At 44.8% G+C, this 11858-nt stretch overlaps 1 pseudogene; it reads left to right on the top strand.

The window, feature by feature from the left end:
• Positions 1-3863: 3863 nt before the first annotated feature.
• On the top strand, positions 3864-11396 carry LOC147448680 (uncharacterized; annotated as a pseudogene).
• Positions 11397-11858: the final 462 nt, after the last annotated feature.

Below are 11858 nucleotides of genomic sequence, written 5' to 3'. Positions count from 1 at the left end.
TTCTAGAACATGCACATAGCGGAATAAGTGGAGGCCATTTTTTAGGCGATAAGACGGTAAAAATTGTCTTAACCGTAGGAATTTGGTGGCCTACATTTCACATGGATGCTAAAGAGTTTGTAAAGCGTTGTGACGCATGTCAACGCACCAAGGTGCCAATAAAAAGAGATGAGATGCCATTACGGCCAATGATGGGAGCAAGATGGTGAAAACCCTAACGAGCGCCATAAAGTTGTTCTCACTGGCTCATCTGACCTTACATGCATTATGATGAGGAAAATCTGCAGAACCATCTTAGCAGTGTTCGAGACTTTCAAGCCAGGCCAGGTGATCGCCAACATCTTTTTCTTCCATGATACATACAGATGCTCTTATGATCTGTCTGGTCAGCCTTCCAAGGAGGTGATACATGTGCTGTATCAAAGGATAATGTTTCTACCATCCTATCACCTTGAGGATTTTGAAGAAGCGTTCTACACAGGCTTTTTCACCATCAACACGGACATTTTTTGCCCGACAATGATGAACCTGCATGCAAGATACGAATCGCTGCTAAGGATGAGAGAAATGATACGATAAAGAAGCAGATTAGCACCATGTCGGGGACGACATGAGCAAGGAGGGGGGGAGTGTTAGAAGTTGTACACACCCCACGTCATCTAACTATTCGGAAGATTATTCTTTTTGTAATTATTCATTCATTGAGGAAAACTTGATTTTTCACCTTGTAAGTATTGGGACTTACAGAAGTTTCCAGATTGTATCCCAGTTTTGATAGTGAGATTGAGTAGATGGTTGATTTTAGAACTTTAGGGTTTGAGAAATTATAAGGTATATATACCACTTTTTGACCTTAATGAGAAAACCTTTTGTCATTTTTAAAACAAGTTTTGAAGTCTGTGAGTGAGCGTACTGTGTACGAGAGAGAGAGTGTGAGCTTCATCTTGACACTACGTGTGCTCCGATGGTCGGAATCGAGTGCGTACTGCAACGTGTTGCCCCCGACGAGAACTACGCACCGATACCTACATTGCGCGCGTACGGTCCGGTTTTGCGAGCTCCTTCTACGAGCTTCATATGGTGTTTGGGTGAGCATACGTTGTCCGATTTTGCATTGCAGCATATCCACGCGTTCACATTGAGTATAACTACACATTAGGCACTTTAGATTTCGGAAACGAAGACCTGCAGATTTTGGCCAGACGTCCTACGTGTTTCTGCACCAGGTGTTTTGGGTTGGGATTTTGGGTTGTAGACCTTAGGGAGAGCGACCTATTGGTATTAGTAGGGTCTCCTTCAAGTTCTATGGTGTTTCGAGATTGTTTGATGGGTGTTCGGCTCTAGAAAGCGTTGTAGGAAGTTTCCTCTTATGCACTCTTGAAGGCTGTGACTTGGACAATTGGTAGAGATCTCTATAAGAATTAGTTAGGAGTTGGTCGAGTGTAGGTTGACACCTTACTCTTGCTTCCACGCGCCTGCGGGTCGAGCTTCGTCCTTAGCTGACATTATATGTTAGGTGAGTTCTCGATGTGCTGACGTCCGTCGCGGTGTATCCTTCCAACAACTTTTGTACGAACATTCATTACCTAGTGAAAGGTGGAAGGTTACACAAAGCGGCATAGAATAGGGGCACACAGAGGACATGAGGCTCAAGCACAATTCCTAGCAAGAGGTAGAATCTTATAGTAAACATTGAACTGCTTGCCCTTTTTTATTAAAAGTATGAATATATTCATTTGAGAAGCGTGCCCCTTATATACCCAAGCATTCTTCGTTATTATTAGTGAGCGACGACAAAAAGTGAGGGTTGAACATAAGTTTGAGCCCCTACTCATTTACTAGTGTCTCATGCTTATAAGGCAAAAAGGGTCTGCATAAACACCCATTAGGTCAAGATCAACAAAAAATTATTGCAATTTTAAGTCCCATTTTAGAAAATGGGACTTGAATAATTCCCAAAATTCATAAATATGTCTTTCTAGATTCATTTTTTTATCTTTATAGTCATATGTGTTGTCTACATTGACCACCTCTCCACTCTAGGTCAAGTGATGGTTCTATGTTGTTGGATGTGTATTTCCCTATAGAGATTGACCACCCGTCCAATTCAGACTCATTTTTTCTATATCTTCTATCTTTCTTCCCCAAGGAAATCATGCTTGTATGTTATTTCATACACATGTGTATGTTCTCATAGGTATATATGGACCTAGATTGACGACTTGTCCAATCTAGACTCATTTTTTCTATATTCTCTATCTTTCTTTTCCTAGAAAAGTGCGCCTATATGTTCTTTCATATTCATGTGTATTGAATATCTTAGTCATATGTCCATTCCTCACTAGGTTATGGTGGAATGTACTTTGTTCAGCATATGTGCACTTTAGATTGGCCATCTGTCCATTTTAGCTCAAGTGATGGTCATATGTGAATGTGCTCTTCTCTAGGAAAGACATGCATAACCATGTTCTTTAATAGGCACATGTGTTGTCCAGATTGACCACCTGTCCATTCTAGGTCAAGTGATGGTCTTATGATGTTACATGTGTAGATATACACATAGATTGACCACATGTCCAATCTAGGTTCATTTTTTATCTTTGTAGTCAAATGGATCCTACACAAGTGATTGCAGACACTCTTCATGAATCCATTGTCCGGAGTGTGGATAATATTAATCCCTCCACCAAGAGTCCAAGGGCAAAATCTTCTCATCCAAAAGCAAAGAGGGCCAAGGCTCATAATGTTGTAGGGTCCAAAGCGGTGGATGAGTCAAATCTAGATGCTTCACAAGAGGGTACAAGCAACCAGCCTCACTTAAGGTTTGTGGAGCCTGATCTTTTAGAGAAAGAGGTTCAAAAGGCAAAGAAAAGCGATATATTTTCTATTTAAGTATACAGAGTATGAAATTCTAGTGACCAATTGTTTTCTTGCTCCTAATCATTATAATTCTTTCCAACTTGACAAGGAGCAGCTAAATAATTGCATGCTTCTCTTTGCTGCAAGTGCAAATAGGCCTTCATCATGTGCTTATTTGATGCATGTCAAGAATTGTGGTCAAAGGATAGGAATACCAATGACTCCATTAGAGATTGAAGAAGGCAAGCTAAAAGACTATAGGTATTGGATTCTTGATGGAAAACACTCTATATATGCAACAAAAATACTGAGAGTTCAAGAAACGACGAAAGGAGGTAGATCACAAGAGCTCGTGGAAGTGTATGCTCAACGAAAGGCAGGCATTGTTGTAGATCCACCTCCACATGTTTCTATCGCTATATCTACTATTACAAATGAACAAGCAAAGGCCTTGTATGTGAAGAAACCATACAGTGTCATACTGAAGCACTTACATGATCAGTGGAGATTTAACGGATGTCCTACAAGGCCACCACTTGGTGTCGTGGAGGGAACTTCATCTTGTAGAAAATGGGATGTAAGTGATACATTTTTTATCCCATATCATTTATCGTTTGCACTAGAAACATAGGACACCATGCGAGTTTGATAGCCAATTTTTTATTTCTTTAATTTCTTTGTGTAGGCATTTTTAAGAAAGGCTAGAATATGTGTTGGAGCATCGTTTATTACAAAGCAAGTTCACATGGTGACTTATTCTGATGCCATCTTTAATGAAATGCTAGATATTATAATAGAATTGGAAAAAGAATAAGAAACCAAGTGCCACAATATTTAGGTGTCTAGCTGGTTTGGATGAAGAAGAGGTTAAGAAGCTACAAGCAGAAATAAGAGATGGCACAATTGTGTTATCAAAGGGCATAAAGGACGATCTCTTGAATGGGATGATGTCCATCAGCGTAGGTTCAGAGGAAGCACACTATGTGCTTCTTGCTTTCTTAAACATGACAGATTTTATGCAATTGCAGAACGCTTTGAATGATATGAAGGACATAATGCGACAACAGAGTGTTGGAGTTCTACATCATGAAAGAGACGCTGGTGCAACCAAAGTTTGTCCGAGCTAGGAAGTGGTCTATGCCAGTCAGAGGCAGTAGTCGAGTGCAGTGCAGAAGGCTAGGGCCGGTGCCAAGGCCCTAGGCAGTCAAAGGGTAGCGGGAATGTATGTTTAAAGTGGATTTTACGGCCAAAAGGGTTGCAGGATGGTCCAAATGGGATGGTAGATGAAGGTGTCCAAAATGCCAAGTCAAGGATCTAGAATGTAGTGTTCAGTGTGCTCTAGAAGCCGGTCTAGACGACTCATCAAACGGAGCCCCGGTGTGCAAGATAATGAAGTTTAAAGTTGGAGTGTATAGCAGATCCCCAACGCACAAGGTAGATGGGGACAGGTGACCCGAGTTGGTGTCAATGCATGCATGTGTAGAGCTCAAGTCAGGGAGCACTCTTGTCTTTTCAGAATGCGAATTAGAGCTCTGAATAGCAAGTTAAGGTCAGTTGAATTTTTTCTGAGGGTCGGGTTTGAGCCCACCTGGCTGTAGTGGAGGGTGTGCCATCTGGCTTCTTTTGGGCCTCGGCAAAGTTTTCGGTGAGGGTATGCAGTATGTGGAGCTAGTCGGAGTCGACAGCATGTGAATGTGAGGCCGGAGCACGGAGAAGTGATCAATCAAAATTGACATTGGATAGTGCAAGGGCAGCCTGCAGGTAATTTTCCCATTTTTGTCTGCCTCAAATAGCGAGCCCAAAAAAGGTCTGAAATTAATGGGATATGAACGGCCCGAGGCTGACCTAATGAGGATCCGACCTGGCTTAACGATATGAAATTCTCACTATCTGGCACATTATAAAGACCAGGGGAAGAGAGGTAGAAAAGGGTTTTTATTTAACGGAAGTGGTGATTTTTTTTAAAAAAAGCCTTGGAGGCCATTGGAGGGGGGTGCCACAGAGCTACCACATGGCAAACTTTCGTCCCACGTGCGGGGTCGGAAACAATCTTCACGCGCTTTATGGGCTGGGCCGTGAGCCCCCATTAGGTACACAAGTGAGGTGTGGAGAGCTTGGAGCTCGTGGCTATGGCGCAGGCAGCGGCGGCCCTCATGGGCGCTTTGAGCTGGCGCTACTGATGGAGCGTGGCCCAGTGGAGCACCTAGGCGGTGGTTGTGGTCAATGCGGTGGTGGCGCCGATGGCGCATGCCTGTAAGCCATATGATGATGTGGCGCCCGCTGAGGGGGCTTGTTCCCATGCCGTCGAGGCCCAACAAAGTTTTGAGGAGACCCCCCCCCCCCCCCCCCCCCCCCCCCCCCAATAGTGAGGTCGCTAATGCTCGAGGGCACGAGGCAGGGGATAGTTCCCAGAGAGAGAGAGATAGAGAGAGAAAAGGTTTGGCTGAAGGTAGCCATGTGCAAAAAAAAGCCTAAGGGCCACATCAAGGCCAACGTCAAAGAAGGGAGACCATCCGAGCTAAGAGCAGGAAGCAAACCAAGGCAAGGGCAAAAAATGGAGGTCAAGGCCAAAAAGGAGGCAAGAGGAGTCGGATAGAGAGAGAGAGTCAAAGTCAAGCTAATTGTGCAGTCTAAGGTTAAGCCTAAAGAGGGTAAAAGATGAAAGATAAAAAATAAAAAATGAGAAAGCTAGGAGGCAATAGCGACATCGCTAATGTGCCCCCCCCCCCCCCCCCTAGTGCAAAATAGAGAAGAGGAGAGCAAATAGAGCAATGCGGTTCCCTTCCCAAAATTGCCAATTCAAGGTGCCAAGTGGACCAATTAAATTGTAAATTCCCAAATTAAAGGTCCCCCCTATAAAATTCAAAAATGGATCAAATTAAGGGATTTTTTCCTGGCCTTTGGAGTGTCGTTTGAAGCCTACAAAGTGGAGCTCTCTGAGAGAGGAGTGTGCCTGTCAAACCCCTTTTTATTTTCTTGTGAAAATGGCCATGGTGATGGTAGTGCAAGCCCGTGTATATGTTTTTTGAAGTGCAATCAAGCCACAGTGGCCTCCTATGTTGTTCTTTCCTCTTCCCCCCTTCTCTTTCTCCTGCTCTCATATTTCCCCTCAGTGTCGGTTGTGTGGATGTGTGTGCCCCCCCGGACCGACGGTGTTTTGTGTAAGAGAGTGAGATTGAGTAGTTGTGTGTGTGTGTGCAAGGGTGGAGACAGGTAGTGGTAGCACGTGTGCGTTGTGTGGTGGTTTATGGAGTGTGTGAGCAGTGGAAATTGAGCAAGCAGTGATCTGCTAGTGTAGAGTGTTTCTTTGAAGGTGTTTTCTGAGAGGATAGGGGTGTTGTGGATACCCTGAGATATAGAGAAGCCCTGTTGTTTGTGCTGGGCGTGTTCCCCCATTCCCCCTCTCCATCTTCTAGTGCCCCCACTGAGGAGTATGCTGATGCTCCTAGTTAAAGTCAAATGGATGATTTTTATGATGCCAAAGGTGCAACCTTTGAAGATCCGGTGCTGCTAGTGATGGCTTGGATGGGATTTCCCATTTTCAATGGGGTTGAAGATGCAAAAACTTGGCTTCAAGACTACGGATTGTTCGTGTTGGAAAGCGGTTTATCGAGAGAAGATGGTGCCGTGGAGGTGTTTCCGCTCCTTGTTCGTGGTAAGGAAAAACTATGGTTCAGTAGCCTTGGTGAAGAAGCAAAAGTAGATTGCAAGGCCCTAGAGACGGGTTTTCGGATAAGATTTGTCGCAAATGTCCAGCTGGATGAAGTAAAGTGGAAGGCTGAAGCTAGACAATTTGAAGCAAAGCTTGGAGGGTGATTTTCAAGAGTTCGAGTGGGAGTTCAAAGCCCTATGGGGAAAGTTAATCAAGGTAACTGCTGCAGAAAATGCCAGTTTTTTGAAATTGTGTAAATTCATGGATTACCTGCAGGAGGAAGTACATGATAAAGTGGAGGTGGATGGTCCAATGTCGTATGAGGAGGTGGTAGCTCTAGCGAGAGGGTGAATTAAAAAGATTTTGAAGAAGCGCGAGGCTACGCAAAGTTTACCAATTGCGGTGAAGCCAAAGCAGTATAATGCGGTGGTAGCCGATCCGTAGGTGGTGCAAAGAGAAGTGCAGGTGCGAGAAGAATCAAGAATTCTTTGGCTACAGAGCGATAAGGTGGTTCCTATGCCGAAGATGCCGGCTAGAGAATTTCCAATTAGGGAGGAAGTGCAGGTGGTTCTAGAGTGGACAAAGGGTGTGATGCCAAGTTCGAGTGCGGCTCTTGAAGCTCCATTGAAGTGCCGCAAAGAGCAAGGAGTGCGGTTTGTAGACAAGGTTGAAGCGATGAAGCTAGAGGAGGTTCCCAATCTTGAAACAGAAGAGGAGACTAGGTCAAGTGATGGTAGCTCTATGGACATAGAGACAAGTTGGGAGACCGAGTCATCCCAATCCAGGTATGATGAGTTCGACCTCTTACATGTCAGTGGAGAGGCTATAAATGTGTGCGAGGAGCAGCATAAAGTGCAAGCCGAAGTGCTTAGTGAAGACCAAGTGGAGCAATTTAGCCCTACAGGTGGTGAAGAGCAGGTAAAACTGGTGTGCAATGCCATGCTAATGACCACGTTGATGAAGGTAGCTATGGAATATGCCATGGTGGTGCAAGAGGTGAAATTTTTTTCCAAAAGGGTTAGAGCAGCGGCGCCTATGGAAGAGGAGGAGGAGGAGGTGATAGAGAACGAGTTTCTCTCTTCCTTGGCAGAGCTTGAGGATGCAATAGTAGAAGAGCAGGTAATTGCAGCGGACAAGCAGGTCATGCTTATTGACCTTGAAGGGCCATGAGGAGGAGCTCGATGATTGTGGAATGGAGTTCATGGCAGGTGAGAAGGACAGTATGGAGTCAAACTTAGAGGTGCTTCCTATGCAGCAATGCCCTCTATGACCGGTGATGAGGATTCCAAGGCAGTGTCCAAGCTTTCTAAGGAGGTTTGTGAATGGTGGTTGAAAGGAATGGTGATAAAAGCATCTGTGGAGTGTGTTATTGAGAGCATGTACAGGATCTATTAGAAGAGGATCTAGCTTTACATGGATGGGAGGGCGGGTCAAATATGTTAGGTCTGTTTGGTGCGAGTGATGGTATAAGCAGGTCTTTGGATGGTGAGCACGAGGGTGCTTTATTTTGTGTTCTTGGAGATGCCTGGTTGCGAGTGGGCAATTTGCCAATAAGTGCTTGGAGTGGTAGAAGCATGTTGATGGCAGGTTGGATATGCAGTTAAATATGTGCCTTGGTGCGGCACTATGTAAAACTGTTGCAGGTGGATGGAAGAGACCAATGCAAGGTGTTTGACCCATGCGGTTGATGACAACTAAAGCAGGGGGTTGGACAGCCTGCATGAACAAAGACGATGGGTTACAGGTGTCAATTTTGTACATATAATAGGTGGTTTTGAAATGTACAGAGAGTTTGTTTTTGGTGTGTTTTTTTAGTGCAATAAGCCCATGTGTGGTTGAACATAAATGTTCAACGAGGGGGTGGGCAATGATCGTGCAACCAAAGTTGGTCCAAGCTAGGAAGTGGTCTATGCCAGTCAGAGGCAGCAATCGAGTGCAGTGCAGAAGGCTAGGGCAGGTGTCAAGGCCCTAGGCAACCAAAGGGTAGCGGGAATGTATGTTTAAAGCAGCTTTTTAGGCCAAAAGGGCTGCAAGATGGTCCAGATGGGATGGCAGATGAAGGTTTTTGAAATGACAAGTCAGAGCTCTAGAATTTAGTGTTTAGTGTGCTCTAGAAGCCGGTCTAGACAACTCGTCAAATGGAGCCCCGGTGTGCAAGATACCGAAGTTTAAACTTGGAGTGTGTAGCAGATCCCCGACGGACAAGGTAGATGGGGACAGGTGTCCCGGGCTGGTGTCCCGGGCTGGTGTCAGTGCATGGATGTGTAGAGCTCGAGTTAGGGAGCACGCCTGTCTTTTTGGAATGTGAATCGAAACTCTGGATAGCAAGTTAAGGTCAGTTGAATTTTGTCCGGGGGTCGGGTCTGAGCCCACTTGGCTGTAGTGGAGGGTGTGCCATCTGGCATCTTTTGGGCCTCCCCAAAGTTTTCGGTGAGGGTATGCACTATGTGGAGCTAGTCGGAGTCGACGGCATGTGAATCTGAGGCCGGAGCGTAGAGAAGTGATCAATCAAAATTCACAATGGATAGTGCAAGGGCAGCTCTACAGATAATTTTCCCATTTTTGGCCGCCTCAAATGGCGAGCCCAGAAAAGTCCAAAAATAATGGGGTATGCACGGCCCGGGGCTGATCTAATGGTGATCCGACCCGGCTTGACGATATGAAATTCTAACTATGTGGCACATTATAGAGACCGGGGGAAGAGAGGCAGAAAAGGGTTTTTATTTAATGGAAGTGGTGAGTTTTTTTAAAAAAAATCCTTGGAGGCCATTGGAGGGGGGTGCCACAGAGCTACCACGTGGCGGACTTTCGTCCCACATGCGGGGTCGGAAAAAAATTTCACGCGCTTTATGGGCTGGGCCGTGATCCCCCATTAGGTACACAAGTGAGGTGTGGAGAGCATGGAGCTCGTGGCTATGGCGCAAGCAGCGACGGACCTCATGGGCGCTGTGAGCTGGCGCTGCCGGTGGAGCGTGGCCCAGTGGGGCGCGTACGCGGTGGTTTTGGTCAATGCGGTGGTGGCACCGGTGGTGCATGCCTGTAGGGCATGTGATGATGCGGCGCCCGTTGAGGGGGCTTGTTCCCGCGCCGTCGAGGCCCAACAACTTTTTGAGGAGAACCCCCCCCATTAGCAATGTCGCTAATGCTCATGGGCAGGGGATAGCTCCCACACAGAGAGAGAGAGAGAGAGAGAGAGAGAGAGAGAGAGAGAGAGAGAGAGAGAGAGAGAGAGAGAGAGAGAGAGAGAGAGAGAGAGAGAGAGAGAGAGAGAGAGAGAGAGAGAGAGAGAGAGAGAGAGAGAGAGAGAGAGAGAGAAAGAGAAAAGGTTCCGCCAAAGGTAGCCATGTGCAAAAAAAAGCAAGGGCCACATCAAGGCCAAGGTCAAAGAAGGGAGACCATCCGAGCTAAGAGCAGGAAGCAAACCAAGGCAAGGGCAAAAAATGGAGGTCAAGGCCAAGGTCAAAGAAGGGAGACCGTCCGAGCTAAGAGCAGGAAGCAAACCAAGGCAAGGGCAAAAAATGGAGTTCAAGGCCAGAAAGAAGCCAAGGAGGAGTCGGATAGAGAGAGAGAGAGTCAAAGTCAAGCTAATTGTGCAGTATAAGGTTAAGCCTAAAGAGGGTAAAAGATGAAAGATAAAAAATAAAAAATGAGAAAGCTAGGGGGCACTAGCGACATCGCTAATGCCCCCCCTCCCCCCAAGTGCAAAAGAGAGAAGAGGAGAGAAAATAGAGCAAGGCGGTTCCCTTCCCAAAAATTCCAATTCAAGGTGCCAAGTGGACCAATTAAATTGTAAATTCCCAAATTAAAGGTCCCGCCTATAAAAGTCAAAAATGGATCAAATTAAGGGCTTTTTTCTTGGCCTTTGCAGTGTCATTTGAAGCCTGCAAAGTGGAGCTCTCTGACAGAGGAGTGTGCCTGTTAAACCCCTTTGTATTTTCTTGTGAAAATTGCCATGGTGATGGCAGTGCAAGCCCATGTATATGTTTTTGAAGTGCACTCAAGCCATAGTGGCCTCTCGTGCTGTTGTTTCCCGTTCCCCCCTTCTCTTTCTCCTACTTTCATATTTCCCATCAGTGCCGGTTGTGTGGATGTGTGTGCCCCGCCGAACCAACGGTGTTTTGAGTGAGAGAGTCAAATTGAGTGGTTGTGTGTGGGATCAAGGGTGGAGAGAGGTAGTGGTAGCAGGTGTGCATTGTGTGGTGGTTTATGGAGTGTGTGAGCAGTGGCAATTGAACATGCGGTGATCTGCTAGTGTAAAGTGTTTCTTTGAAGGTTTTTTCTGAGAGGATAGGGGTGCTGTGGATACCCTGAGCTATAGAGAGGCCCTTTTGTTTGTGCCGGGCGTGTTCCCCCATTCCCCCTCTCCAACGCGTTTTATGCTGGGTGCATAAAACTCTTCTTTGTTGTGGTTCTTTTTGGAAAAAGTGGTGCATCTATTGGACTCCCAACAACTCTTTCTCTAGGAGAATCTACCACCATACATGACGTAGGGTTACTTGATATCAATTTTCAAACTATGCAGCATCTATCAGACAAGGATTTCTTTAGATTTAAGAAGAAACTTCTTGTCAAGCAATTTACCAAGAACTATTGCACAGAAGGATCCAAGCTAGTGGAATTATTCAGTGATGGCTATATAACAAAGATTGGTCTTGAAGAGAAGAAAGAAGTTGTAGCCTTAGTGGAAAACATTGAGGATCAAAAGAATCTAGAATCACGGATTCTAGAATTTTTGACATTGCATGATGACATAAAGCAATGGGCAAGTCTTTAGGCCAATCAAGTAGAGCACCCAGTTGAGCATGAAAGCGAGATGGTGGAAAGGATGAGTGAAGGCAACTTTTCTGTCAAAGATTTTTTATCACTTGAAGCAAGTATGTATTAACTTGGAAACCATCACATCCATTTCATTGTTTCTTTTGTAGTTTGAACTTGTTATATCTATTATATAGATGACTTAAAAGCTTCAAATATGACTTGTTATATCTATTATAAAGATGACTTGTTATGTCTATTATAAAGATGACTTAAAAGCTGCAAATATCTTCAATGTATCCTTTTGATTCAATTTAGTTTTGTTCATTACTTTCAAAAATCTTATGTCTATATTTAGGTTGACTGAAAAAGACAAATAAAAAAATCTCTTTTTGAAAAAATTCATGTTCTATTTATTATATGTCAAAGTATTTGAGTGATGGTTCCATTGTGCCATGATCAAATTTAGATTGTTCACTTGTAATGAACCTTGAATGGGCAAGTGGTAACAACATATGACCCTCACCTGACCTAGAATGGAGAAGTGGACAATCTAGGCAACACATATTCACATGTACTAGTGTATGATTGT

The sequence above is a fragment of the Adiantum capillus-veneris genome, chromosome 10, assembly GCF_014529385.1.
Source record: "Adiantum capillus-veneris isolate H3 chromosome 10, ASM1452938v2, whole genome shotgun sequence".
NCBI lineage: Eukaryota > Viridiplantae > Streptophyta > Polypodiopsida > Polypodiales > Pteridaceae > Adiantum > Adiantum capillus-veneris.
The sequence above is the reverse complement of the archived record's forward strand: the minus strand, read 5'-3'. Positions and strand labels throughout refer to the sequence as shown.